A 23346-nucleotide genomic window follows, 5' to 3' on the forward strand; every position below is an offset into this window, starting at 1 on the left:
TTCGTATTTCCTTACATTGTGTCTTTAAAAAAAATTTGTAACCCCTGAACTGGTATATAAATGAGAATAAAGAAACTACACAGAAAATGCTGGTTCAAAGAATGAATAGGTGATTGGTTGGTATGAAAATAATTTGTAATAGGTATTAGGTATTTAAATCACAACAAAAAAGTGTGCAGAGGAAGGAAGGAAAATGGCAGGTTTATCATTTGCATAGAGTAAGTATGCCTGGATTTGCAGGGTTTGGATTATTCCACATCAAATTGTAGGAGTTTAGTTTTATAGATCGTTACTTGACTGAAAGATGATATGTTTTTTCACTAGGCATGGCTGTGTCATAACTTGTTGTTTCTTTGCATTTGCAATCTCTTCTTTTGTACTGTCAGGTGGTGACCATGTGGATAATAGGATTATGTAGACAAACGGTTCTGTCTACAGCATCACCTAAATGCTGCTGTTAACTGCTTCTTTCTGGGATCTTCTTGCATCTTTGCGTCTCAAGGGGCACAACTTTTAAAAGTACGTCCAAGAATAGAAGTGACCTGCTTTTTGGCAAGTAGTTGCCTGGAATGTTCTTATGTACTTCTCTGTACTCTCAATATTTATTATTTCATGCTTTCCTCTATTTTTGTATATTAACTCATTGTATTTCATTGTGTTTTTTAAATTTACATTTTACTTTATGAATGAAAGTAAGCTTTGTATATGGTAATATAATTAATTCAACCCCATGGACATGTTAATCATTGCCCAGATGATAGCAAGTCTTTCTCAGAAGCAGAGTGCCTTGGTGTGTCAGTGATTTTTTTTTTCTCCCATTCGTAAGATACTTTTTTCCTCATTTGAATCAGGAGCCCACAGTGTTTGGACAAGTCTTAAATGACATTTTAAGCATTATCTGGACTAGACCTTCTGTAGTATCCTTTTTGTTAGACCAAGTATATCTCATTCTCAATCAAGATCTGAGATTGACTGTAGTTCACCTCTTTCCAAGTACACAAACTTGGATGACATAACAACTGGAAGTGTAATGGAGAAGGGAGATCCTTACACTGCCATTTTGAGCCATCGTGATACCATCTTGCAAAACGTGGTACAGTCATTTTCTTGTTATTCCCAGTATTCTTTGGGGTTGGAATAAAAATCTAAGTGTACCAGAGAGATTTCCTTTTTATCCACATTACTGTGGTTTTCCTTTGCTTTCTGCTTAACCTAAGTGGGTTTAATATAAAATAGTGTTTATTTGGTGGTGTAATTGTCTACCTCTGTAACATATGCTGTGCTCTCCACTGGGGAACTGCTCACTATATTGCCAAACCTGTCTGAACAGGTTTATACCAGGGAGGCATCCAATATTATCTCTCTAGACGAGAGTCAGAAATAACAAACAGTTGCTAGAATTTTAAGACTATGTAATCAATCCCATTGATGTCAGTTAATCGTACCAACAGAAGATGTAATGGTTTAAAAATCTCATGTGTATTGCCATCAGTGTACACCAAAATAATAATATATTATTTTGTACGCCAAAGTACAAGTATGCCAAAATCATACTATATTATTTTGTTCGTTGCTAGCTAGATCTTGAGATAGAACTTGAGTTCCTTTTTGCAATACTCATTTGTTTTACTTGTACAGAAGATGCTTTTGTACTTCCAAAGCTAACTCATCCTATAATATTTCTTGTGTTAATATTTTTCAAGTTCATAATGCTATTCTGCATGTGAGAAGATCAGTGTCCTAATCACACACCTTTACATTATATGAAACATGATACAAAGTTTTATAGTTGGTATAACAGTATACAGAGGGCCGGGCGTGGTGGCTCAAGCCTGTAATCCCAGCACTTTGGGAGGCCGAGGCGCGTGGATCACGAGGTCGAGAGATTGAGACCATCCTGGTCAACATAGTGAAACCCCGTCTCTACTAAAAATACAAAAAACTAGCTGGGTGTGGTGGTGCATGCCTGTAATCCCAGCTACTCAGGAGGCTGAGGCAGGAGAATTGCCTGAACCCAGGAGGCAGAGGTTGCGGTGAGCCGAGATCGTGCCATTGCACTCCAGCCTGGGTAACAAGAGCGAAACTCTGTCTCAAAAAAAAACAAAAACAAAAACAAAAACAAAACAAAACAAAACCACACACACAATATACAGAGGTCAGCAAACTTTGTAAAAGAGCAGACTGTATAATCCATACTGTTGCAACTACTCAGCATCGCCATTATAATGTGAAATCAGCTATAACCAATTCAGAAACAAATGGATATGGCTGTGTGTTAGAAAAACTTAATTACAAAAGTGTGTTAGACCAGATTTGGTCCATGGGATGCAGTTTTCTAACCTGGCTTAGAGCAGAAGTTTATTTTGTTCCTGGTAAGGTGGATATATATGTTAAGCAGAAGTGAGAAAATGTATTCCATCCCATGACATATTTCTGAATACTCAACATGTGAAGTTACACTAAAACATGGGGCAGAGTCTACTTTAAGCCTTTGAATTCTTGGCTCTTAAAGCCAGGTTGAGAGTTTTGTGTTTTTACTCTTTTATATTTCCTTTTCCCTTAGGCTTGGCACCAAGTTCGTTGAAACAGGGCCAGCAAGAATGAGTGAGTCACTCAGTGATAAAAATCAAGCTGTGGTCATTTATCTATCTTCCAGTCGTACTTCCTAGATTTCATAAGAGTTAGCCATTTGTAGTATAGTTATTAGTAGGTTTTCTAAACTTACATAACTTTACATGGAATTTGTTTACAAATGTCTGATTATTATGATAGTTGTTATTTTGTAAATTTCAAGTTTCTTTAATATAGCATGGACATGTTTCCAAATCAAATACAGCTTACCCCCAGACTTTTATTGGATGTAAAGTATGTATTACAGTGAGTGAATCCATTTCTCTCTTTTGGGAAAGCAGGTAAATTTTTTGTTTATTTGTTTTGTTGACACATATAATGTTGCATCAGAATATACTACTTCTACAGGATAGCTGTCTAGGTGTTGCATTGTTGGGTCATCACTTTTGTTTCAGTTAGATGCTGTGAAACTGCTCTTAAACATGGTGTCCTCTGCTACCACAGAGCAGTGTTGTAATGGAAATGACAATTTTCATAAAAACTTGTGTACAACGGGTATTAATAATTAAAGAATTCTTAATAGTTAATAATTAATAATTAAAGAATTCTTAACCTTTGGGCACGGTACCTCACGCCTATAATCCCAACACTTTGGGAGGCCAGGGAGGCTGGATCACCTGATGGGCAACAAGAGCCAAACTCGATCCCAAAAGAAAAAAAAGACTTACTTAAATTTTTAGGCAATCTAATAGGTGAAAATGGTATTTTGACGTTAAGTCTAATTTAAAAAGTTAATGGCCATGGGTAAAGAAGAAGCAAATAGTGAGGCATGATTTCTAAGATAAGGTAGTACTCCCATTTTTTCTCTACTCCCCTCACAAATCTCATCTACCCTAGAAATTACTAATATTTTCTAAATTCAGTGCTTCTTGGAGGTTCATAAACTCCCTATGCATACCGTATACCAGCATTTTTCTGACCTTGTATTGTTGAAATAATTTTAGATTCAGAATTACAAGAATCACATGGAGCAACCTGATGTACGTTTTACCCTGATTGACTTTTTATTCTGAGTTGTTGTGTTTTCTCCTACTAACTCTTCTGGCTCTCTCCTCACTCCACGTGTTTATACATAGTATTATCATTTTATGAGCTATTTGTGAGTGAGTTTCCAACATTATCTTCCTTTAACCCAAAACACTTAAGCATTTACTTTCTGAGAGCCTGAGCATGTTATATTGACTTTGGTAAGTCATGAAATGTCTTACTAGTATAAAAGTCTAACAATATACAGTCCATATTCACATTTTACTTATTTTTTCCAGAGATGTTCTTTATAGCAGTTTCTCCCCTTTTACAGCATCCCGAAAAGGACCTGTTGTTGTATTCCGGTGTCATGTCTCTTTAGACTTGGTTAATCTAAAACAGCTTCCCAGACTTTGATCATATTAGTATTCTTAAAAAGTAATAGTTAATAGTTTCTAAGGAGATACCTCAGATTTTGAATTTTGTTTCCTCATGAAAAGTTTTAAGATACTCAATTTGGGCATAAATACTTAAGTATTTTCAGTGTTCTCAGTGAATCATATCAGGTGACAGATGTCGCTTTGTCCACTTTGAACCACTTTGATCTCTTGGTTCAGTTGGTGTCCACTCGAGTTTTCTACTTTAGTTAACATTCCTTTGTAATTAATTTGTAACTGCACCAATATTCTATTTTTCATTCAACTTTCACATAGTAGTTTTGGTATTCACAGATAACTTTTACCTGAATCAGTGATGATTTTTAAAAAACTGTATTATTGCTTATATGCATTATTTAGTGTCTTGTACTGTAAGGAAGGGTTTGTATATCATGACCTGTCAGAACAGTCCAGCAGTGTGTTTTATCAACTGAAAATTATGAAAGAAAGGATAAGGTGGTGATCTATATGGGAAGACAGAGAGGTCTTCCAGTGGGAGCAGAGTAACATAGGCCAAGGAAAGCCAAGGAGACGATTGTAGCCTTTTATTCTTCCTCACATTGAGGTTCAGTGCTCACTGAAACTATTTCCCCAAAAAATTCAAGCCTCTGACTCTTCTGAGTCAGAAGATTTATCTTTTTTTTTTTTGTTTTGAGACGGAGTTTTGCTCTTGTTACCCAGGCTGGAGTGCAATGGCGCGATCTCAGCTTCCTGCAACCTCTGCCTCCTGGGTTCAGGCAATTCTCCTGCCTCAGCCTCCTGAGGCAGCTGGGATTACAGGCACGAGCCACCATGCTCAGCGGATTTTTTGTATTTTTAGTAGAGACGGGGTTTCACCATGTTGACCAGGATGTTCTCGATCTCTTGACCTCGTGATCCACTCGCCTCGGCCTCCCAAAGTGCTGAGATTACAGGCATGAGCCGCCGCGCCCGGCAGATTTATCTAATAAAGTTATTAGTTATCTAATATTTAATACAGTTATTTATCTAAGAAGGTTAATTTCAAGACAAAACTGTACAATTGGTTAAAGAAAACGCACTCATATTTATTTGATGGTTTGAAATATTCTCTGCTACATTATTGTACCTCATTTGTCACCTTGCAGATACGACAATCATGTTATCTTAATTATTCCACAGATAATTTAATTCTAAAATTGATTTATTATTTATCTTCAGGAATAAGAGATTTTTAAAATGTCATCACTCCTGTCTCATTCATCCATTTGCAAGATTCAGTGAGTGTTCTCCCCAGGTCCTTGGACAAGAATGCCTTGTTCAGTGGCTTTATTTTACTCATAATTAACATGCCAACCGCTTTGGAGTTTTTTAAATTAACATTTTTGATTTCTGCGGTACTTAGTTTTCTATATTTTTATATATTAAAATAAGTTTGGTAGGATAAAGATCACTGTTGATGATAGAAATACTTAAACCAGAAGTAGAAGTAAGAAGTTACATTACGTAAGTTGTACATAGGTGTTAGCATTAGGTTGTGTTACATGAAAGTATTAAAAAGTCCTGGGATTTGGTGGTTTCTTTTGAAATCCTTGCCAGTTATACTTGATAAAGTATTGAATGATTCCATATGAGGTGAGAGGAGGACTGAATCAGGAATTCTTACCATTTAGACCTCAACGACTGCTAGGCAGGGTTGGTTTTCTCTGAGTGCATGATTTTAAAAAAAAATCTGTTTTGCCAGTTTTAGATCCTTATTAAAGTCACAGATTAAGATTTTTATGTTTAAGTAGGAAACTGAAGCTGAGGTGAATTTGTAGAGAGAGAATACTTAATGGCTATGGGAAAGGATGAGATCTACAGCTAGAATGTATTTGGGAGTAGGACATGTCTGAGACCATGCTTTGGATGCTCTAGCATTTAGATACTGAGAAAATGGGAAGACCCGTTAAAGGAGGTGGTGGCTGGAGTCACTAGGTGAAAACCAAAGGGTATAGTGTTCCTGAAGATACATGAAGAATGAGGTTAAAAATTAATGAGGTGGCAGTGGCTTTTGTATGCCGTGAAAGACACAGTTCAATCTGGAAATTGAATATCATTGATTGTAGTGCTGTTATTATTGAAAAGGCCATATCAAAGAATAACCTTTGAGTTAATGGTCTCTACTATAATTAGGTTACCACTGTTAGCCCAGCACAGACACGTGGGTTGCTTTCATCAATGAATGTGTGAAGATGCATCCCAGTTTCATGATTTTAGATCCTCTTCATCATTCCACATGTATGTACAAGATAATACTTGATGTTTTCATTACATCCTTTCAGTCTTAACAGCAATCCTTAATGTAGCTTTACCATTGCAGTTTCCACTTGCAGTGTTGCTATCTGTACTTGCATTCATTCGCCAAGGTAGAGTATTCATTAAGGCAGGATTGTATTTCAGATACCCTGGCTTGTGGCAGACATTTAGCAAACATTGTTGAGGAAAGGAATGGATGAAGGGGTCAGCTGAAAGAAAAAGTAACAACCTGATGATAGATAAGAGAAAAAGGAATGAAGAAAGGATGGTGCTCGGAATCAAGGGAGTAAGCAAGATATTATGTACGGAAGGTAGAATTTTTAAAGAAAGTTGCAGGGCAAGGGCAAGGTATGTTCAATCTACACTTAAAATACAATAACGTCACCAAAGTCAAAGCCGGGCACAGTGGCTCACCCCTGTAATCCCAGCACTTAGGGAGGCCAAGGTGGGCAGATCACCTGAGGGCAGGAGTTTGAGAGTATCCTGGCCAACATGGTGAAACACCATCTCTACTAAAAATACAAAAATTAGGTGAGCAGGGTGGCAGGCAACTGTAATCCCAGCTACTCAAGAGGCTGAGGCAAGAGAATCCCTTGAAACTGGGAGGCAAAGGTTGCAGTGAGCTATCATGCCACTGCCCTCCAGCCTGGGCAACGAGCAAAACTCCATCTCAATACAAAAAACAGAAACCAAAAAAAAACAGACAAAAGCTATCACTAATGTCAGGGAGAAAGTACGACTATGGAGGATGTTCTTTTCCAGCTTAATCTGAAGAAGGTACTGACAGGATCCTTGTACAGTGTCATTCTGTAACTAATGGGTTAGATATGAGTCTGTAGAAAATTGTCCAATGTAATTTATGTCTCCTAACATTTCATTTACCAAATTTCATTTTATTCGTTCATTTTGTGTCTAACAGACTCTAAATAAAGAGCTCCTATTGACAGGGATATTTTCCTCTTCATACTTAGCTTTCCTTGACCTTACAGAGCCTTGCATGTAGCAGATACATAATTTAATAATGGGTTGTCTAAAATGGATAAGTGAAATTTTGATGAATGAGCCCCAGTCACCTGACGGATGAGTAAAGCAAGAATTTATAGAGATGCAATATGAGGTAGTTGCTCCACACCTTTTTGAGACTGTTACAGCGTGACTGAGGAAATCGTATATTCTGTAGACTATGTTGAGTTGAATTGTGTAAGTATATATCCTACTATTAATGAACTCAGCACCTGCTATATTAGACTTTTTATGGTGAAAGTCTTTTGGAGGTTGGGTGTAAATCCCCGATGATAGCTGTGGAGTAATAGAATATAGCTCCTGCTTTCTTTCCTGCTTGTATGGTGTGTGCCATTAGTGTTCTGTTTTTCACTGTTTTCCAAAATGAAAACAGTCAGAGAGGAAGCCATATGCATGGTAGACTTTGTAGTCTGGGAAAAGGCAACATATTTCCTAGTAGTGCTCTTTGTGTGTGTTGTCAGTTCATAGGTAGGATTCATTTTCTCCATATTATATACTACTATGTTTAAAAGATTTCATGGAGAATGGCTATAGACAGGCCAATAATAGAATGGTAGAATATAGTCAGTGTCCAATGACTTTTAATTATCTATGTAGCTGACTTCAGTGTGACACTCTGTGTTTCTGTAATTACAGTATTTATATTGCTGTACAGTAATTCTTATTTCGGTGATCCAATTCATTTGTTTACTATTTGGAATTCAAGGAGCGTTGAAGAAATGTCTACTGATTAATAACGTACGGGAACAGTTTATGTATTTTAATAAGAGACTGAGAGAGACAATTGGGAAAACAAGAAGGAAGTGTTAGTGAGCCTTTCACACTGCTCCTAAGTTCGGGAAGTCCACAAGACATGGTAGTGGAGATTCTGAGGAGGTGAAAACCTGGAGAGAAATGCTTTATCAGGAAGGACCTGACCAAGTGGTTAGAAAGTGTTGATTTTTAGAAGGATATCGAGACCTTAGGCATACAGTCTTTCATTCTGGCTTTCATTCTGGCTTCTTCACGAGCTGTTGTGAATGAGTTTGAGATTTTTTTCTGCCATTATAAACTTTGGAAAAGGTATTACTGTTAGTTCAATTTGAAGTTGTATCATATCCACCAAAGCCTTGTTAAACTGTCTTGTGGATTCATGGTTCTCTTCAGTGATACATGGGATTCCTACCCACAGTCACCCAATATCGCAGTGAAGTGCAGGTTTGGAGAGAACATCTGAGTAGATTCATGCTAAGATGATACATTTGCACTGAGACCATTGATTCATGGCAGGCAGACATGAAGTATCCTAGGATTGATCAATATGCCTTAATGTAAATAGCTGCATAGAGGCCTGTTTCTTAGGCTCCCCACTTGAAGCTCTGGAATAATGTGTTTATATCGTTATCAACACACTTTATGTATTCTGTGTTGTTTTCTCAAAATAAATACAACGAGCTCCTACTTGACAGGAATCTTTTCTTTCTATTGTCCTTTGTTAAAGCTTGTTGAATAAAATTTGTGATGGAATGGGTGAGAGGTCGTGAATTAGAGAATATAGAAATAATAGCGAATGTGATTTTGATAGTCACGCAGTATTTTTGATAAGATATGTAATGTGTTACTATGTTATATTTAATGTGTTACTTAATATTACTATATCCTGTTCCTATAATTTGGGAATCTGCCATATTTGATGATGATGAACTAAAATGTGGTGATTTCTTAATAAGGTATAGAGGTGTATGTTTGAACTCTTTAGGAATATTGTGATTTATTTTAAAATAAATGGTACGAAAGGACCATAAAAATGTCTGAATTTGGGAAATTATAAAAGGTTTTCTTTCTTGGGCTTTCCTATGTCTGTTCTATGTGAATGTTGTGTAAATCTCACTTTGCCACAGCTCCCTGTTTGCTGACCCTTCTTACCCCTGCAGAGAAGGAAGAGGGTCACCACATGATGATGATGATGATACTTTGAGTGCATCTTGAGGTTTATTGGGAATGCAAGGGAAATAAGCTCTTAGCAATGGCAGTAAAGGACTAGTTGCTTTGTCAGTTGCTACTACTTTAGTTTGACACTGTCTGAGAAATCTGAATGACTAGTTTCATATCTGGATTCTCAGTCAGAATTTTTTCTTTTATTTTTGAGACAGAGTCTCACTCTTATCACCAGGCTTAGCGTGCAGTGGCGTGGTCTTGGCTCACTGTGCCTCAGCCTCTGGAGTAGCTGGAACTACTTCATTCTTGAGTTTACAGATGATATCCGTTGGGGGCTTAGTTTGGTAGCAGGTATTCCTTTGTTACCAGTAGCCAGACTTGTATGTCCTACCTGACCTGATGGTGAAAAGTGTCAACTTAGGAGAAATAATGTGCTAGCTAGTTTTACTGATTCTCACTCTCTTAACGTACTCAAACCAAATAGTGTAGCTGTCTATCCTTTATGAATCTTCTCTGATTTTCACTGTTTTAATCAAAAGTATACATGTTGAGATTTCTGTAGGTTTTGATTTGTTTTTTTAAGCATCATGGTTCTTATAAACTAATAATTTCTAAGCTCTACTTGCTTTGCATTTTGTCTACCAAGAGTTTTGTATTTGTGTGGGAATAATCTCTTTGTATGAATATCTTTTTCCATTCATGCAAAAGAGAGCATCGATTTCTCTAAGTATTATGCTCTAGTTTGCCTTGGTATTATTATTGGAAATATCTGGTGGTTAATTTGGATTAACTACTCTTCTCCATCCTCATTCCCAACATTATTGCCAACTTTTACCACTTCCAAGGGATGGAAATGTTTTCCACAATGCACTTATTCATGCCAGTAAAAATCTAGAAAATGAATAAAACTAGGAAATTCTTCTTGGTATCTATAGCTAACTTATCTAAGTGTTCTTTCCCACAGGTCACGTTTTCAGTCCATAAATTATAAAGGGGTGTAGTGCCCTCTGATACTTTATTTAATTAATTGAAAACATTATTTGGGTCAAAACATAGGCTATGTTACGTTTTGTGAATTGTGCTGTGTTGTAGACCCTTGAAGTGAGTTCCTCTAACATAGAATTGATCTAGCTCTTGAAATACCATTTTTCACTGAATATAAATGGGATATAGACACCTTACAACTTCTGAATTTGAGGAAGATGATGTTAATCTTCCAATTTTATCTATTTGATTTGAATGGTATTTTTTTTCACATTTCTTGTAACTTCCACATGACAACTCCCATGACGATCATGCAGGAAAGGGGCATGGTTGCACTTCTTTCAGTGCATATCATCACTGCAACATTGTTACTGTCTTCATATGGCCTTTAGAGAAATTCAGAAACAGTATACCAAGCATCTTTATCTTACATATAAGATAAATAAGCCCATGTGGAACAGTAAATGTTCTATTCTGAGAAATACCTTGATTGGTGTCTTAATGGCTGATGATAGTGGTAGTTTTCAAACTCCCCCTTCTGCTTATATCTAAATTTTTCTTATCTATTGTTAAATAATCTATCAGTCCATTTTTATCTATCATCTGTCTCTCTGTCTTTATCCGTCATTCGCCTGTAATCTATCTGTGCTGTTTGGCATAAGAGACAGAAGGGTATAGCAGTGGAAACCCGAAGGACTTCCCTCCATGTGAATGGACAGTAGTGATGGTGATCTGTGAGTTGGTGAAGTATAGAAAGAAAAAACCTGGAAGAGAACGTGCCCTAACTCAGGGACCTTGTCTGTCAGGCACTCTGGCCTTGTTATACTGTGCTCACATATGAAAAATAAAGTCAAAATAGTGCTGACATTCTGCATCATCTGGGTCTGAGAAAACTTAGAGTAGGATTGATGACGCTGCCGCTTCAGTCTTTTGTATTTCTATACTTCCGAGCTCAATTTTAATTCTATAGGATTATTTCCCCAGCCTGTGTTTAGAACTAGACCATGGATTGGCAGACTTTTTCTGTAAAGAACCAAATACACATTTTCAGTTCTGAAAGCCTTGTGGCCTTTTGAGGCGAATCTATTCTGCCGTTGTGTTATGAAAGCTGCCGTGTAATTGACTGGGTATGCCGTGCCTTTCTCCCAGTCAGACTTTACAAAAGCAGCCTGTGGGCTGGAATTTATCCTTCACAAAACCAGGGCATCAGGTGAACTGGAACCTGAAAAATCACATCAACTCAGCCACATGATAATAATATTTAGAGTATTATTTCAACATTTTCATTTTCATAAAAAATTTTTTTAGCTTCTTTGCCAAATTCCATTTGTAAGTGATATAAATGACTACTATGTGCCGTTAATGTCATCTAAGCAGTGTAAAACAGGTACAAGGGAAGGAATTCAAATGACATGAGCCCCTTGTTATAAGAGTCAATAAATTATATTTCAAAATGGAACTTACTTCTTCCAAATTTCATGTATAAGTAATTTGTTTCCAAAATCTTGCCTCCCTTCTTTTCCCATTTAGCTGTTTGGTCTCAGCAGTCATGGTGGTATCCATCCTCCTTGGACAATGAATTTAGCCTATTTTGACTTCATTTGAACAGTTGTAGTTGTTTCACCATTTCAGAGTAACATTACAGCATGGCAAACTATTCTTTAAGTCAGCTTGTAAAAACTTATTAGTGTCAACAATATACATGGCAAATGAATACCATCTTTAGTCCAAATAAATTGTTTTTACAAATTTGCTCTTGTTGATGCTATCTGCATTGCAGGAATTAAAGATGAGATAAAAAGAATAAATAGTCTGCTAAGTTAAAATTAAATTTGGGTAATTTATTGCAGTAAATGGATGTATATTTACTCAAAACATATATGACAAATTCAATGTTGAAAGGCTCACTCAAATCATTTGGGAAAACACATAAATGAACAATTCTTAAAAATATTGCAAATGGCCAAGAGCATAGAAAATATGCTCAGCCTCATCAGTGATTATAATGAAATGATGAAATTTGTGTATATTGGAAATGCATACTTCAAATATATGAAAGAAAACAATTATTTGCCTCTTTTCACCTGACAGATTAACAGGTAGAAGTGTTAACAAAGTGAGGGGAATTTGAAACTCCTGATGTGTTAAAATCTTTCAGGAAGGTAGAGGAAAATATGTATAAGATGAAAATCAGCGCATTTTGACCAACAATTTTAGTTTTAGGTATTTATCTATAAGGATATAATAGGAAGTGTTCAACAATGCATGCAAACTTAAGGGTAGTCAATGTACTGTTAATTATAATTGTAAAATAACCTTTGGTCAAATCATAATGCTAGGAAAATTAGTGATGGCACATCTCACTAATTGGATTATATTCAATTACTAGTTCGGTGACTCATGTTCAAATTAATTGATGTGAAAATCCAACACCTTCAGCAGTTTATTTGCCAGTTACTGAGTACCAACTATGTTTAACATTGTATTTTGTTCATGTGAAATGACATGTATGTGCTTGTTATGATATGGTCAATAAACCAGTTTTATAGGAAGAATACTCACAAAATACAGCGAGTTCTGGTCATTTTATTGTTGCATTTGTGTGTGGTATGTGTGTGTGTTTTTAATAACATATATGTATTTCAATTAAATGCAGCATTGATTGAATTTTTTACCAGATACCACATATGGAGATCACTTCACATGATTTAATGCTTATAGTAACAGATGGAGTAACAAATTTATGTCTATGTAAAAGATAGATAAATTGAGGTCGAGTTTGAATTTGTGTAATTCATCCTGTTATGTAGAACTTAAAACTGCCCTATGGTGTCACAACCTTTGGAAGATAATTTAAAATACTTAGAATTTGTTAAATCCATTGAGCAAAGCCATTTTTTTGAAAGAACCCACATTTCAGAAGTCATATTCATTCTCCTTTTGTCTTTAAGGCCAGAGATGTGACAATTACTAAGTGCAGCTTTTCAAGATAGAAAGTGTAAATATTGGTATATTCTAGGAACAGGAGAAAAACATGAATAGGACATTGATTTTGGAAAATTTTATAGTATAAACCTTCAGGGAGTTTTAGAAATACAGGGTTGCCTTTGCTTAGGATGTAGTACACCATGTTCCTGGGGATGGAGGCACAGATCAAAGTCCAAAGAGAAATGGCCAGTGAAAAGAGGATCACTAAATGGAAGAAGCTAAGTTTGGCATAGAGCTGGTGACAGGCAACGTGAAGACTGAAATATTGCCAATAGCAGGGAAAAGATCTATGGTAGTATCTTAGTGAAGAAACAGTTGCACACTGATGTAGATTTAAAGGTCATAACCTCCTGTTAGAATATTTTTCCAGTGTAATTTAGGACCATATGGTCTGGATCCTACAAAATCTGTACTCAGTTTTCTGCCTCCATTTTCTTCATTCATTCTAACCATTTTCTAAAGATGGCGCTTTTGTTTCTCATGACTGCAATCCCTTGGCAGTTTGCAGCTGGTAGCTGAAACTGGTTAAAATGGTAATAGTGGGGAATGGTGACATGAATTTTGCTATGCTATGGCAGTTACTGCAGTAGTTTAGAATTTTGACTGTTTGTCATGTAAGGAGTGCACTGTGCCATTCTAACTTTGTATTTTTGTGTTCTGGTATTTGGGGTATTGGAAATTGTATGAGATTCTTGCAGTTGGGTCTCTGACATGTTGAGAATAGTGAAGAAGAAAATGAGTACAGAAGGAGAAAGCAGAGATGGGGGAAGCTGCATTTCTCAAATAGCATACCACTGAATACTGAGCAGTGAACAACCTCTGATTTTGTCTGAGACCATTTTGGAATATTTGGATACAGTCTTCTGAAGATTGAGAGACGTGATCAATGGTGGTAAGATGATTAATCTCTTATTAATGTGAATGAATTCTTAGGGTTGCCACTAAAGCTCGTCTTTATAGTAGTGTTAACAAACATAAAAGAAACAACAAGATTTGGAAAATCGGTATTTGGAAATAATCATAATTTTTTCAGCCAGGAATCATCAAATGATGCTAAAACTTGGAGAAAATTTTAAGAGAAACAGGACACTTAGGTATTGTGCAATTTGAGATCCTTATCAGTTATAAAGTGAGGAGTAGCTTTTGGTGGAGAACATGGTTGACAGCACCTGAATTAGAGAGGTGAAAGTTACTAACACCAGTAGTGGGAATCAGGGAGCACTGATAGGATGCAGTGAGAACACGGCTGCCTTATTTCTATAGTATTACTGAGTAAAGTGCATAAACCTGAGTATACCCATGAGGAAACATTAGTCTCAAATTGACTGATATTCTGCTTTTCATATTCAAACATAGTAATTTCACTGAGGAAATGGTCCAGATTATTTCAGGCTAAATAGACATGAGAACAGAATATAACATAGATTTCAAGATGATTGTAAAAGGACATGAAAGGGAAAGTTGGCAAAGTTTGAAGACAGTCAGTCCCTCAAGTAGATTATAGTGTTATGTGAATATTGATTGTCTAAGTTGGGTACTGATACTGAGGTTACATAACAAAATCCTTGTTTTTAAGAAATAAAAATAAAACAATTTTAAAGAAAGGAATAATTCATAGCTGTAATGTTTAAAGTGTTTGGATAAAATAATGTGATACATGTTTCAAAAAATGAGTAGAGAAAAATGAAACTGGTATTGTAAGATGTTAGCAAATAGGTAATCCCCCAGTTGAAAATTAGCGAGGAATTATAGATACTCTTACATCTGCTCAGTAAGTCTGAAATTCGTTGATGAAAATAATGCAAAAGAACATGTGAAAAGGAGTGGTTTGAGCATATGGCTTCAAGCATAATAAATGCTCAGGCAGCATGAAAGTGTGTAATAAATGCGTGAGTACTGTACCAGCAGGCCTTGTAGATGCCCACATTTGAAGCATTTATAGTAGAAGGAAGCTGTTTTACCTGGGATTTTTTTCACTTAGCCTAATGTTTTCAAGGTTCAGCCGTGTTGCAGCATGTATGCGATCTCCATTGTTTTTGATGGAGGACTGATTATAAATATGTCATATTTTTCTTTTCCATTCATCAGGTTTTGGCTATTATAACTAATCCCACTAGGAATATTTATGTGGAGGTTTTTTTGTACTCAGGTTTTCAATTCTCTTACAAGAGTATAGTAACTAGGTTTATTTAACATTTGAGGACCTGTCTGTAAGTGATGCTTAAGATAATTTTTGCTGTATTTGAAGGCAGATAATAGTCTATGCAAAATGTGTATTCTGTTGAATACTGGTGTGAGCTATTATTGTAAAAAAAATTATATTGAAATAATTTATACATTAGGTCTTCGTTTTTGTACTTAATAAACAGTTTTATGTTTTATTTTTCAGATACTCTCCCATACTAAGTATACGCTGTGATATTAGAGAAAAGGAAAAATATGAAACTCACTGTTACTTTATGGCCCTTTGAGTTCCCCAGTTGACCTTCCAACATTTGTCTTCCAAGTTCTCTGCTAGCATACAATGCTTCCCTCCTGGGGATTCTTTGGTTGTATAAAGATGGACCATGCTTACTCCATCTTATGTCTCGTATGTCTTACAATGGCAGTATCCTATTCCATTTTGTTGTTTTCTATCATGTCCATTTTGCTTGATTGAGTGAGGCAGAGTTTTACTCCTGTTGCCGAGGCTGGAGTGCTATGGTGCGATCTTGGTTCTCCGCAACATCCCTCTCCTGGCTTGAAACGAGAAGCAATTCTCCTGCCTCAGCCTCCTCAGTAGCTGGGATTACAGGCATGTGCCACCACACCCAGCTAATTTTAGTAGAGAGGGGGCTTCTCCATCTTGGTCAGGCTGGTCTGGAACCCTTGAACTCAGGTGATCTGTCCACCTCGGCCTCTGAAAGTCCTGGGATTACAGGTGTGAGCCACCGTGACCTGCCCGATTTTCATTTATTTTATGAAAATTTTCATCTTTTTTCTGTTCTTGCCATCTTTGATTTTTATATAACATTTGAAATAGATTTCGAAATTTTAAATACATGCACATACAACACGGAAAGAGAGAGACAGGGAGACAAAGACTTCTGTTGTCCTATTGAAGTAGATCCTAAAGTTTTTATTTCTTCTACAATATTGGTTTTACAACACCCCTATCATGCACCTTTAATTTTACCTACCCCAGGGCATTTTCATGAAGTCTTTATCTGGCAGAATACAACTTTAGAATCTCTGATTTACATAGGGTGGTAGAGAAGTTTGTCTATTTATTTATTTACTTAGAGAAGGAGTCTCACTCTGTTGGCCCAGGTTGGAGTGCAGTGGCATGATCTCGGCTCACTGCACCCTGCACCTCCAAGGTTCAAGCTGTTCTCCTGCCTCAACCTCCCAAGCAGCTGGGATTATAGGTATGAGCCACCACAGCGAGGAATACAGGTATGTATTTTTAGTAGAGACTGGGTTTCACCATGTTGACTAGGCTGGTCTTGAACTCCTGACCTCAGGTGATCCAGCTGCCTCAGCCTTCCAAAGTGCTGGGATTTACGGCCACTGCGCCTTGCCAATTTTTTTTTTTTTTTTTTTTTTACTATTTAAAGAATGAAGAATTTTTACCAGGGTGTGGTGGCTGACACCTGTAATCCCAGCACTTTTGGAGACTGAGGCGGGCAGTTCACTTGAGGGCAGGAGTTTAAGACCAGCCTGGCCAACATGACAAAACCCCGTCTCTACTAAAAATACAAAAATTAACCAGTGTAATGGCACACGCCTGTAGTCCGAGCTACTTTGGAGACTTAAGGAGGAGAATTATTTGAACCGGAGATGGGAAGGCTGCAGTGAGCTGAAATCGCAACACTGCATTCCAGCCTGGGTGACAGAGCTAGACTCCATCTCGAAAATAAAGATTTGGGGGAGGAAATGAATAAATAGCAAAGGTGACAAAGGACCAGAGATTTGTGACTTGTGCAAAGATGGCTCTGTGGTTATTGTTAAAGAAATAATGTTTGTATCTTATTTTTAAGTCCATTTTGTATATTTTCTAATCTGATGTGTTTTCTTTTTGATAGTTTGCTGCAGGTCTAGAAGATGTTACAGAACTTCAAGCAAGAGAGGTGAGCAGCTACTGTGGTGCTTTTGAAATTGTTTGTGTGTGTTGTGGCCAGTGATGTCAGAACTTCAGGAACTGAGAGTTCACGATTTTAGAGGCTCAAAGGAGACTATTTTTATAATAGATTTTTCTGCTATGTGAGTGTGTATACTTTTTTTTTAGGGAATTTGCATTATTTTTCCCACTTCTATTAAAAAAGGATTTTTTGGGGTAGTAACCTCAATAAATTCGAGGAAGTATTGATATATTTTTACTTCTCACCATTTTTTGTTGGATGAAAATAATCTTACAATGAAATTCAGTGTGCTAAATATTTATTTTTTAAAAAGTAGAGATGGGATCATACTGTGTTGCCCAAGTTGCCCTTTAACTCCTGGGCTCAAGTAATCATCTTGCCTCAACTTCCAATAGGCATGTGCTGCCGTGCCTAGCTTAAATATTTATTTAAAAATTTTTGACCAGGCACGGTGGCTCACACCTGTAATCTCAGCACTTTGGGAGGCCAATGCAGGCCTGAGGTGAGGAGTTCGAGAACAGTCTGATCAATGTAGAGAAACTCTGTCTCTACTAAAAATACAAAATTAGCCAAGCATGGTGGCACATGCCTGTAATCCCAGCTACTCGGGAAGCTGAGGTAAGAGAATTGCCTTAACCCAGGAGTCAGAGGTTGCAGTGAGCCAAGATCCTGCCATTGCACTCCAGCCTGGGCAACGAGTGAAACTCCATCTTAAAAAAAAGAAAAAAAAATTATCTGGCACATTTCGAACACAGATATTTCTACTTATATTTGTCATGTAATCATAGTATATATTGATTTTGCTGCCTCACCTATTCCTAAAAATTTTAGTTCATTTAATTGCTCTTAACTGGACTTAAGAATTTTTTTCCAATATATTTTAATTCTAATTTATTAGAACCATTCAGTCACATGGTTTTTCATCCTATGTATATGAGAGTTCCATTATTCAGATACTAAACAGAATGTCTGCTGTACATTTGCTGTTCTGACTGATGATGCACTAGATAAGCAGGCACAGAATAAGCCTGGTATGCAAATGCTTATTTGTCGGGAGGGTGCTTGTTTGGATCGATGATGAGAATCCTTGTCTGAGGACGCTGAGGGACTCATTCCAGATGTCAATCTGAGGTCCAGATGTGCGGCCCTCCAGTAGGACAAATAAGACTCTCAGAGCCTGGCTCTATTTGGTGATCCTTCCGTGACAACATAGTACCCTTGTGAGCATGCATTTTCTACCTCTCCGAAGAGGGCGTTAGCATCCTGTCTTATGAGTCGGTGTGCACTTTAAGCTTAGTGGCCCAAGATTTGCTTTATTTTGTACATTTCGAACAGAGAATTGTAGATGGATGCTTGCATATAGGAAATATGCTCTTGAGTAACAAATGAAAAAATTAGAATGTTTCAGTCAAGAATGGTCAAGCAACTGTGATGTATACTGAAAGAAGGGAACACTGCATGCCTATATTAAATATTGACAAAGGAATTAATTTTAGTGCATTGTTATTTTTACTGTTGAGCATTTTCTGAGACCATTTCTTTTTCTTCTGTTTTGTTTTGCTGAGGTAGAGGAGGACTGGAATGAGGTCCTCCACTTCAGAAAATAGGGGTGAGTAGCTAAACCAACATCCTTTGGAATTAATATATACCATGTGTTCCATAAAACATCCTGAGGTCTTTTTGTTGATTTTTTTTTTAGTGGATTACTGGATAATATCTAAATAATGTGTATTTTACTGTGGTGAGTCTTTCCACCTTCATTTCTGAATCATTTTCTTTTCCATTTTTATTCTATTTGTATTTTGCATGAAATGACAAATGTAGAATTTTACCAAATTGATTTTATTTATTCATTGATTTATTTAGGGAGACAAGGTCTCATTCTGTTACCCAGGCCAGAGTACAGTGGCCCAGTCATAGCTCACTTCTGCTCTTGACTCTTCAGGCCTGAACTCCTGGGCTCAAGTGGTCTTCCACCCCCTGCCTCCCAAGTAGCTAGGAATACAGGTTATGTGTCACCACACATAGCTAATTTTTATATTTTTTATTTTGTGGAGATAGGAAATCTCTATGTTGTCAAGGCCAGGTCCATGATTTGCTGTTTTAATTATGTATTTGGTTTTGATAAAACTTAGGGTAATGGTAGCATCATGGAGTAAGTTGGGAAATGTTTTCTGCTCTCCTGTTTTTTGAAGGAGTTGGTAAAGGACTGATATTATTTCTTTAATGATTTGGTCGAATTAATCAGAGAAATCATTTATGTGGGATTTTATTTGTGGTAACTTGTTGAGTAATTCAATCTCTTGTTAAAGGTGACTTCAGATTTTCTGCTTTTTCTTCTTGTGACAGTACCTGTAATTTATGAATTTCTAGGAATTTGCCTATTTAATCTAGGTTATCTAATTTGTTGATGTACCTTGTTTCTATAAGGGTGTTCATAATAGTCTAAGTTTCATACCAGATCTTAACGAAAATAGAATCTTCTGTTTTCAGTAGTGTAGATAAAGTTACATCAATTTTTTAAGAAACAGGAGTTTTTCTATGTTGTCCATACTGGGCTTGATCTTCTGAACCTAAGTAATCCTGCTGGCTCTGTGTCTTGTGTAGCTGGGAGTATAGGCGCGCACCACCACATCCAGCCTGTCACTAAACAAATAAAAAATTTCAATGAACCAGCTTTTGATATTTTTTTCTTCTCTATTCTTTGTTTTTATTTATTTGCATTTTATTCTTATTTCTTTTATTCTACTTGATTTAACTTTGCTCTTGTTTTTTCTGTTTTCTTAAGGTCAAAGTTTAGATTATTGATTTGAGATATTTTTCTTTTTTTAATATGAATATTTACAGCTATAAATTTCTCAAAGAATTCCTTTAGCTACATATACATTTTCTTTTGTTGTATTTTGTTTCCTTTTATTTCTAACTATGTTAAAAATTTTCTTATTTCTATGACCCAAAGATTCTTAGTAATGTGTTATTTCATTTCTACAAATTGTGGATTCCCCCCAGTTTTTTCATTTATTTGTAATTTGATTCTATTGTGGTTAGACAGCATACTTTTCTGGCTTTTGTACTTTCAGATTTGTTGAGACCAGTGTGTGGTCTAATACCTACCCAGGACACTGTTTCGTGTCCACTTGAAAATTAGATATTTTCTACTTGTTAGATTATTCCATAGATGGATGTTAGATGTCATTGCTTTATAGTGTTGTTTGTCTTCTATTTCCTTGATCTTCTTTCTGTTTCCTTGATCTTCTTTCTCATTGTTATGTTCATCATTAAAAGTGAGGTATAGAAATTCTCAATTATATTGTTTATTCTGTCATTTTTTTTTTCATTTAATTTGGGGGCTATGTTGTTAGATACACATATCTGTATTATTGTTATGTCTTCCTGATGGATTGTCAGTTTTATCATCATGAAATGTTCGTCTTTGTCTCTATCAACAATTTTTGTCTTGAAGTTTATTTAGCCAGATAATTATAGTTTTTGTCTGACTTGTAGCCCCTAAACTCTCTTTGGATACTGTGTAAAGTTTATCTTTTCCTTTCTTTCTTTTACTATACACCTAGTTTTAATTTAAAATAAAAAATTTCAGAGGCCTGGTGCGGTGGCTTACGCCTGTCATCCCAGCACTTTGGGAGGCCGAGACGGGTGGATCACGAGGTCAAGAGTTTGAGACCATCCTGGTCCACATGGTGAAACCCTGTCTCTACTAAAAATACAAAAATTAGCTGGGCGTGGTGGAGGGTGTCTGTAATCCCAGCTACTCGGGAGGATGAGGCAGGAGAATTGCCTGAACCCAGGAGGCGGAGGTTGCAGTGAGCCGAGATCGCGCCATTGCACTCCAGCCTGGGTAACAAGAACGAAACTCCGTCTCAAAAAAAAAAAAAAAAAAAAAGGAAAAAAGAAATTTTTCTGAGTCTCTCTCACCCAGGCTTGAGTGCAATAGCATGATCATAGCTCACTGCAACCTGAAACTCCTGTATTCAAGCAACTCTTCCACCTCAGCCTCCTGAGTAGGTGGGATTACAGGCTCACATCACCACACTTGGCTGATTTTTTGTTGTTGTTGTATTTTTTTTTCTTGTAGAGATTAGATCTTGCTATGTTGCCCAGGATAATTATTTTGTACCTATTTTTTTGTTCTTGAATCTAAAGTTTGTCTCTTGTAGAAAGCATATAGTTGTATCATGTGTTTTTTTAAAAAAGTACATTGTGAGCCAGGTGAGGTGGCTCACACCTATAATCCCAGCCCTTTGGGAGGCTGAGGTGGGTGGATCATAAAGTCAGGCGTTCAAGATCAGACTGGCCAACATGTTGAAATCCTGTCTCTACGAAAAATACAAAAAATCATCTGGGCATGGTGGCGCGTGCCTGTAATCCCAGCTACTCAGGAGGCCAAGGCAGGAGAATTGCCTCAACCCAGGAGGTGGAGGTTGCATGAGCCGAGATTGGGCCATTGCACTCCATCCTGGATAACGAGCAAAACTCTATCTCAAAAAAAAAATATATATATATATATGAGTAGATAGTCTTATTTCTTTTTCTTTCAAATAGTTTGAATCTGTCATCTTAGTCTTTTATGGCCTCAGGAGTTTCTGATGAGAAGTCAGCTGTTAGTCTTATTGAGGATTCCTTGTACCTGATGTGTTTTTTACCTCTTCATGTTTTGAAGACTTTGGCTTATGAAATTTTTACTACGATGTCCCCATGTATAGATTTCTTTTTTTTTTTTTTTTTTTTGAGACGGAGTTTTGCTCTTGTTACCCAGGCTGGAGTGCAATGTCGTGACCTCGGCTCACCGCAGTCTCCGCCTCCTGGGTTCAGGCAATTCTCCTGCCTCAGCCTCCCGAGTAGCTGGGATTACAGGCACGTGCCACCATGCCCAGCTAGTTTTGTGTATTTTTAGTAGAGACAGGGTTTCACCATGTTGACCAGGATGGTCTCGATCTCTCGACCTCGTGATCCACCCGCCTCGGCCTCCCAAAGTGCTGGGATTACAGGCTTGAGCCACAGTGTCCGGCCAGATTTCTTTACGTAGATCTCACTTTAGTAAGTAAAGTTCATTTGACTGGTTGTACAAGTACATAAAAGTTTTTCCATTCCTGAAACTTTTGGCTTTTGTTCTTCAAACTGTTTCTGCCCCTTTCTACTGTGACTTTACATATATGTGGATACCCTTGTGCTCCTCAGCTCTCTGAAGCTCTGTTTTTCCTTTTTCTTTCTGCCTCACAATTGAGGTAACTGATCAACTCAAATGTCCTATATTCAAATTTGTTGATTCCCTTTTCCTGCTAGCTCAAATAGTGTGATGAATTTTTCTAGTGAATTTTTGTTTGTTTTATTTTTCTGTGTCTTTATTGTCTAGTTAATGATACATGGTTCTCTTTTTAATGTTAATGTTAGGTTTAGGAGTACATATGCAAATTTGTTATATAGGTGAATTGTGAGTCATGGGGGTTTGCTGTACAGATTATTTATCACCGAGGTAACAAGCATAGTACCTGATTGGTAGTTTTTTGATCCTCACCCTTCTCCTGCCTTCTACCTTCAAGCAGGCCCCAGTGCTTGTTGTTTTCTTCTTTGTGTCCATATGAACTCAATGTTTAGCTCCGACTTACATTGAGAGCCTACTCATTAGATTTTCTGTTCCTGTTTTCATTCTGTTAGAATAATGGCCTCCAGCTCCACTTATGTTGCTGCAAAGGACATGATCTTCCTCTTTTTTGTGGTTATGTCGTATTCCTTGGTTATAAGTACCGTATTTTTTAATCCAGTCTGTCACTGATGAGCGTTTAGGTTGATTTTGTATCTTCATATCTTTCTTCGTTTCTTAAGGACACTTGATAGGTAGGTTTTTTTTTGTTTTTTTGTTTTCCAAGACAGAATCTCACTCTGTTACCCAGGCTGGAGTGCAGTGGCATAATATCTATACTTAGGGCAACCTCCACCTTCCAGGTTCAAACAATTCTTGTGGCTCAGCCTCCCAAGTAGGTGAGATTAGAGGTGTGCATTACCAC

The 23346-nt window shown here is 36.9% G+C and overlaps 1 protein-coding gene and 1 non-coding gene across 6 annotated transcripts in view; both read left to right on the forward strand.

The window, feature by feature from the left end:
• The window catches only part of LOC104650394 (uncharacterized), a 64971-nt gene that overhangs the window by 17333 nt on the left and 24292 nt on the right, over nucleotides 1–23346 (forward strand). The window contains exons 10-11 of one of the 5 annotated variants that reach the window (XM_074398643.1): nucleotides 387–18543; nucleotides 18893–18932. The gene's annotated coding sequence lies outside the window, so the exon portion shown is untranslated. Of the gene's footprint in view, nucleotides 1–386; nucleotides 18933–23346 lie in introns of all 5 variants that reach the window. The other 4 variants (XM_074398644.1, XM_074398642.1, XM_074398645.1 and 1 more) reach the window with 4 other exon arrangements.
• LOC120368264 (small nucleolar RNA SNORD109A) lies at nucleotides 18392–18458 on the forward strand. Its single transcript, XR_005582450.1, has one exon. It is a non-coding gene; the product is annotated as a small nucleolar RNA SNORD109A (small nucleolar RNA).

The sequence above is a fragment of the Saimiri boliviensis genome, chromosome 5 (assembly GCF_048565385.1).
Source record: "Saimiri boliviensis isolate mSaiBol1 chromosome 5, mSaiBol1.pri, whole genome shotgun sequence".
In the NCBI taxonomy this organism is placed as follows: Eukaryota; Metazoa; Chordata; class Mammalia; order Primates; family Cebidae; genus Saimiri; species Saimiri boliviensis.